Below are 7,667 nucleotides of genomic sequence, written 5' to 3'. Positions count from 1 at the left end.
CAGGAATGACTTTGGTAAACTGAGCATGTGAATCTATGACTGTCTTGAAGAACTCTGGCAACTTACGTGTATCCCATGTTGCTTTTGATTTTCTATCTCTTCATGTCAAATCCCCATGTGCGTTTCTTCTTTTATTGAGCAGTCCTGTGAATTTTCAGCCTCTGTTTTGGCTTTTACAAAGTTGTGGCAGGCAACTGCTTTGGTAATTTTCACACCAAGCTCTCTAGTAGCTCGCTGGTTGCTGAGTTCTTCAGCCTTCTCAATATTCCATTCTTCCGCAGCCTGCTCTATTGAAAAATGCCTGATTTCAAATCTTTTTAACAGGGTGTTTGAGTCTATCATTGGCTCCAAAATACTGTGTAAGCTCCTTCCATTGGGTTTCATTTGAGGACTTTTCACTCTGAGATTCTTTTTCATTCATCAATTAATCTTTTCTGGAGCATTTTCTTTTTTCCACTCTGAATCTTGTGGTTGAAGTTTTCTGTTCAGAATGTTTTTTTATGCAATTCTTGAAATTTATCCCACATATTTAAAGGAATTCCAGAAGCACACACTTCATATGAATTTGCATTTGCCTGTTTCAGTTTTTATTTTCTTAACAATTTTTTAAAGGGAGATTCTTGCTACAGCACACACCTGTTTCAGTTTTTGATCCGTCTGGTGGGAGATCTCAGATATCTATTTGGCTAAAGTTCCAATCCTCTTTATCTTCCTGTATGTTAAGGGTGGAGTTCTCTGAGATAGCTCTATCTTCAGAGTTCAACTCAACATCACTATCATTTTGGCCAAGAGATAGATGCCTACTCCACATATTTTCTTCACTCAGGAAGTGGCCACCTGGCAGCCATTTTTAGATCCTGTCAACATTGCCCAGGTAAAGATTTTTGATAATTGAGATTAATATACACCACATTGAGAGAAGAGAGGAAAAGAAGTGTTTGGTGGAAGTGCCTTCTACTGGGGTGCAATGCGGTCCCTTCTTTCTGAGGAGATGTCTATTTGGGTTAGCTTTAGTTCTCTCTTTTATTTAGGTTTTTAATTTTTCTACAATTCTTGCTTCAACACTGTCTTGTTTTTTTTTTTTTTTTTTTTTAAATCTTTTCCATCCTATAGATCACTTTGTTATAAATTATTTTGGTTCTTGAACATATTTACTTACCAGATTTTTTTGATACAGGTGTTTAATTGAACTCCATAAAAAGTTTTCATTTTTAAGGGCCAAAAAAATAGGTGGAGACTTTATCTCTATTTTATGGATTTCTCTGGGCCTTTTGGGGCAGAATCACCTAATAGCATCAACATGGACCTACAACTTTCCACATACTCGAACACGTGTGCTTCAATCTTCCTTTCAAGAGGCAGGTTATCAAGATCCCAAGAGGAGAATGGAGGAGAAGGGATTGTAGCGTGGCCATCCCCCTGGGGTGTGATTTCTTGCTTTCTGTCTCTCTGTCTCTGTCTCTCTCTCTCTGTCTGGCGAGTGCATGCGCCCTATGGCAAAAACCTCTCCAAACAAACAAACAAAAAAGAGGCAGGTTAGTTGTCATAAAGGAAAGGCTACTATCAGTCAACATTGCTCTGTGGTCATTTTGCAAGATTGGTATGTGGAGGAGTTTCAGCTGATGGAGGTGTTTGTCTTGAATCCTGTAAGTTTTGAAAATCGTGTGCGTAAATTCTCTGTTCTAGTATATAGTTGTTACTCTGAAGTCTACCAGTGCACTTTTCAAAGGAAATTTCTTTAATCACTTTCTTGTGTCTAAGCTTGTGTCCCATATTTATTATCTTTTCTTCATCAACTCTCTTTTTGGTGAGTATAGTCCCTAATAAATATTTGACAAAGGGCACATGCAAAGGAAGTTTTGGTTGGTTTGTTTGACTTGGATTGTCGGAAAATATCTTTAGTATACTATAATCTTGCAATGATGATTGACTGGTATTTTAGTCTGGATTCTACTGAAAGCAGAAAACACTTTTGTTCTCAAGGTAAAAACTTGTTAGAGAATAAGCAGCGTAGGCTCTAATTTGTACAAAACTTCCTTGAAATAAAAGCTATAAAACTGACTATTCTTAGGTCCTCAAAGTCCCCAAACCCACTGACTCAAACAATGTAACAAGTTTTTGTCTTTCACATGATTTTGTCCAAGTCCAATTCTACTTCAATGTTTGTGCAATAAAGACCCCTTTTTGGTGATAGTCACCAATTTCCTCTCAAAGTATATTGAAGTCTTTGTTTCTAGAAAGAGAAACCTGCTTCAGAAACATTTCTCCATTTCTGAAAGTAATTCAAAACCAGCCAGATACTCTACTGGCCTTAACGTATAATAGACTCAGGAAAGATCCTGTATGATCTCATGCAAACCCGTTTCTCCAGCCTCATCTCTCAACATTTGCTCAGTGCTGTAACTATGCTCAAATATTTGCACTCCTTGAAACACATACTGTTTTTTACACCTCTTTTTTTTTTTTTTTTTGGAGGGGTTTTTATTTTTCCTTGCTATAGAGTGTGTGCACTTGCCAGAAAGACAGAGAGAGACAGAGAGACAGAAAGCGAGAAATCACCCCCCAGTGGGGGATGGCCATGCTGCAATCCCTTCTCCATTTTCCTCTCGGGATCTTGGGCGCGTAAGCACATGCGCCCGGCATGAGTTTAAGCCACCGAGTCTGGGACTTGAACTGTGGTCGACTACATGGGAGTCCAGTGACATAGCCATTACGCTAACTGCTGGTCCCCTGTTTTTTATACCTCTTTGACCCTGCTCATACTCTTTGCTTGTTTGCAAGCTCCCTGATTCCTCTGGCAAACTTCTCATCCTTTACAAATTTATCTCTGTCGTAAGCAGGAATTACATATTCCTTCAGCCTTCTAGGTAGTATATTTTTATTCCCGCAGTACTTTTCCCTTACTATTGGTGTAGCCTTATGAAGTTGCATTTCAGTAATTTTTTAAGCCTATGTATTTTCACTAACTGTGAGCTTCTTGAGATCAAGGACTGTGGCTCAGATATTGTTTAACCATAAATAAGTATCATTATCCCAACTAAATATTTTTTAAGAATTATTTACTTTAATGTTATTTCTCATCTTCTGAAAATTTACTACAGGGCACTCATGAGAGAAAGACACAGAGAGGCAGAGAGGGAGAGAAAAAGTGAGAAAGCAAGCCTCCAGGTCCAGTTCTCGAACCGCGGTCAGCCATGTGGAAGTCCAGTACCTTAACCACTATGCCACCTACCGGCCCTATATCACATCTAAATATTAACAAGAACTTTATTGTCATCAAATAGTCTTCAGACTTCTCTGATTCTTTCATCACTTAAAAATATTGGTTTACATAGAATTCAAAGAATGTCCATATATTGCAATTGGTTGTTTTCCTTAAGTGTCTTTTCATCTATAAGTTACTCTTCCATTTCTTTTTCTTTAACCTTAACTTGTGTTTGTTGAGGAACTGGGTGTTCTTCTTTAGCATCTTTACAGCCTGGCTACTTGTTATTCTATTCCAGGAAGTCATTTATTATGTTTCTCTGACCTTTATATTTTCCCTAAATTGCTAGTTACATCAAGAAACCTGGCCAACTTTGGGGCTGTTTGTTTTTGACAAGACTTCATGCATTATGTTGTGTAATTCTGTTAAGAGGCACATATCACCTTTCTATGATTGTTTTGTGATGTTAGCAGCCATTGATGACCATGGCCTAGATCCACTTGTTCGTGAAGGGCTATGCAGTAGTCATTTCAACAATCCTTCTTAGCTTATTAGCTAGGATATTTTTATATAGGTTGGGTTGGGCTTATGCCTCTCCTTTCTTTAGGTTTTAATTTTTTCTATACCTCTTGCCCCAATACTGTCTTTTTATCTTTTCTTTCTTATAACCCTAAGTCATTTTGTTATACATTATTCTAATTCATGAGCAGATTTGGTTCTCAGAGAAACTTTAACAGCTTATATAGTACAGTTAGGGCAAATACTTGATTTTTTTCCCTTTATTTACCACTTTGAAAATAATAATTGGTTTTCTAGCAAAATACCAAGATTTATTTCATTTTTGGATCCCTAATGCTCACACAGTACAGTGTCCATCACATAAGAAGATTTCACAATAGTCTGTTGTATGAGTAGGGTCAATAAATTAATAAACATGAGATTGAATTACATTAATTAGACATAATCCTATACTCAAGATACAAAGCAGTCTGCAAAGTAACTGCTGTTTATGATAAAATGATCTGGAAATACTTGGCAGCTCCCCAGGGGCCCAGCCTCCTCCACTATGTACTGCATGGTCCCATGAAGGATGGGGAACTGGCTTCTCCTAGCACCACTGGACGGCTATAGCCCCAGATGGCTGCCCAGTTGTGTCTACACTATGTATAGGTAGTCATGCTCTGCATTGGCTTGTCCACCTCTGTAATAGGACATTTCTTACACATGCCATGGAGACGCTAGCATATAATAAACAGTTTTTTATACACTTAGAGTTGTACACCAACATCGCAATCAATTTTAGAAGATGGTCAATATCTCAAAAGGAAACATTGTCTTTATCAGTTACTTTCCATTTTTCTGCAACTATCTGATTCCCTAGTGATCACTAATTCATTTGCTATCTCTGTGGATTTGCCTATTCTGAATGTTTCATGTAAGTAAAGTAATAAAATAGGCGCTCTTTTGTGACTGGCTTCTTTGACTTAGCAAAAACACTTTCAAAGTTCATCCCTGTTACATCATCTATCAGTACTTCCTTTCTTTTTATTACTGGATAATATTTCATAGTATGCATATGCCGCATTTTGTTTACCATTCATCAATTACTGGACATTTGAGTGGTTTTCAATCTTTTTTTTTAAAAAGAATTATTTAACTTTATTTATTTATTTAAATTTTCCCATAGAGGGACAGATTGAGAGAGAGAAAAAGTGAGAAAGCAAGCTGCCAAGTCTGGGACTTGAACTGCCATGTGCAATAACTTTTTTTAAAAAAGTTATTTATTTATTTATCCATTCATATATTTTTTAATTTGACCAGAGTTAGACACAGAGAGAGAGAGAGGGAAAGTGAGAAAGCAAGCCACCAGGTCCAGGACTTGAACTGTGGTCAGCCATGTGGGAGCGTCCAGTGCCTTAACCACCACACCACCTGCTGGTCCCGAGGAACAAACTGTTTTCTAAAGTGACTGCACAATTTTCATTTACTGTAACTTTCTCAATTTTTCCACACTTTTGCCAATACTTATTATCTCTCCCTTTGATTAGAGCTACCCTTATGGCAATGAAGTATTTGAATGTGAGTTTGATTTGCTTTCTATTAGTGGCTGCTAATGTTGAGCAACTTTTCATGTGCTTATTGGCTACTCATATATCTTCTTTGGAGAAATGTCTTTCAGGTCTCTAACCATTTTATAATTCTTTTTTTTTTTCCTTTGGTGCCAGAGGGTGCATGTGCTCTTCAAAAAAAGACAGAGGTGAAAAGAGAAGGAGAGTGAGAAATTACTCCCCATGGAGGATATCTCTCCTTCCTTTTGGGATTTTGGGCACACATTCACACACACCTACATGTTTGTCAGGCCAGGTCTGAAACTTGAATCTTGTAGGCAGCCTTGTGTGATCCAGTGCTTTAACCACTGTGCCATTGGCAGGTCCTGTAATCATCTTTTTATTATCAAATAGTAAGAGCTTTAAATGTGTATTCCAAATACAAGTTCCTTATTAGATATATGATTTTCAAATATTTTCTCCCATTGTGTGGGTTGTCTTTACTTTCTTAATAGTGTCCTTTGATGTAAAAAATATTTAACTTTCATGAAGTTTAGGAAAATGTATCAAAATTTTTCCTTTGCCACTTTTACTTTGGTGTTACATCTATCTAAAACTTTGCCTACCTCAAGGCCACAAAGATTGACTTCTTTTTAAAAATGATTTTTATTATTATTATTATAATTATTTCATTAGACCAAAGACACACACACACACACAAACACATACAGAGAAAGTGAAAATGAGAAAGCAAGCCACCAGGTCTGGGACTTGAACCATGGTTGCCCATGTCTTAACCACCAAGCCACCTGCCAGCCCCTACAAAGATTTACTTCTATGTTTTCTCCAAAGAGTTTTATAATTTCAGTTCTTACATTTAGGTCTATGATTCATTCAGAGTTAATTTTTTTGTGCGTAAAGTAAGGAAGCAGTCCAACTACATGCTTTTGCATTTAACTATCTGATTATCCCAGTACCATTTGATAAACAGACTATTCTTTTCTTCATTGAATCATTTGAGCACATTTGTTGAAAATCAGTTGACCATAAATGTGGAGCTTTGTTTCTGGATTCTCTATCCTCTTTCACTGATCTATATGCTTAGCCTTCTGCCAGTGTCACATTGTCTCGGTTACTGTTGCTTCGTACTAAGTTTTGAAATTGGGAAGTGCAAATCCTCCAGATTTGTTCTTTCTGAAATCTTTTCGGGCTGTTTTGGCTTACTTTTATTTTCATATGAATTTTAGGGTCATCTTATCAGTGATTTCAAAAAGGCAGCTGATGGGACCAGCAGTTAGCGTAATGGCTATGTCACTGGACTCCCACATAGTCGACCGCAGTTCAAGTCCCGGACCCGGCAGCTTAAACTCATGCCGGGCGCATGTGCATGTGTGCCCACGATCCCAGGAAGAGAATGGAGGAGAAGGGATTGAGGCATGGCTATCCCCCCTGGGGGGTGATTTCTCGCTTTCTGTCTCTATGTCTCTCTTTGTCTGTCTGGTGAGTGCACGTGCCCTATAGCGAAAACCTCTCCAAAAAAAAAAAAAAAAAAAAAAGGCAGCTGAGAGAGAGAAGATACTGGCAGAACAGCCTCAAGACCAGTCTTTGCCTTTAATATGTTATTGAGGTTGATTACATTGATAAACTTAATATTGCATCCCTGGGAAAGGTTTAATTATTTTGTGTGTGTATGCAGGCACCTGAGCACACACGTGTGTGTGTATACATGTATGAGTATGTATATACATATGTGTGCATATATTTATATATTTTTTCTCATACACTAATCCATAATGCATTCAACCTATTTTTTTTTTATTTTTGGAGAGATTTTCACTGTAGGGCGCGTGAGCTCGCCAGACAGACAGAGAGAGACATAGAGACAGAAAGCGAGAAATCACCCCCCAGGGGGGATGGTCACGCCACAATCCCTTCTCCTCCATTCTCCTCTCAGGATCTTGAGCACGCACACACACGCGCCCGGCGTGAGTTTTAAGTCACCGAGTCCGGGACACGAACTGCGGTCGACTACGTGGGAGTCCAGCGACATAGCCATTATGCTAACTGCTGGTTCCCCATTCAACCTATTTTTATGCATTCATGTTAAATAATTTTCTCTGAACCTCCCTACCACTCCATGCAGCTTCTGGTCTGATATATATTATAATATATATAATATATAAATATGTAATATATACATAAACTGCTCTGGTTCCATATTCAGTTGTTATGTAATAGTGTATGAGAAAAAATATATAAATATTTAATCACCAAAGACCCTAATCAATCCAAATACCCTCCTAGCAAACACAGGTGACACACACATTTCCATGAACACAAGTCTAATTTTACGCATTCTATAAAGTAGCACCTAGCTGGGACTACATATCCCACTGCAGTCATTGAATATATAT

At 37.9% G+C, this 7,667-nt stretch overlaps 1 pseudogene; it reads right to left on the bottom strand.

Moving 5' to 3' along the window:
* Window positions 1–62: 62 nt before the first annotated feature.
* Window positions 63–811, bottom strand: LOC102488989 (protein FAM204A pseudogene; annotated as a pseudogene).
* Between the last annotated feature and the right edge of the window lie 6,856 nt (window positions 812–7,667).

The sequence above is a fragment of the Tupaia chinensis genome, unplaced genomic scaffold (genome assembly GCF_000334495.1).
Source record: "Tupaia chinensis unplaced genomic scaffold, TupChi_1.0 Scaffold000544_1, whole genome shotgun sequence".
In the NCBI taxonomy this organism is placed as follows: domain Eukaryota; kingdom Metazoa; phylum Chordata; class Mammalia; order Scandentia; family Tupaiidae; genus Tupaia; species Tupaia belangeri.
The sequence above is the reverse complement of the archived record's forward strand: the minus strand, read 5'-3'. Positions and strand labels throughout refer to the sequence as shown.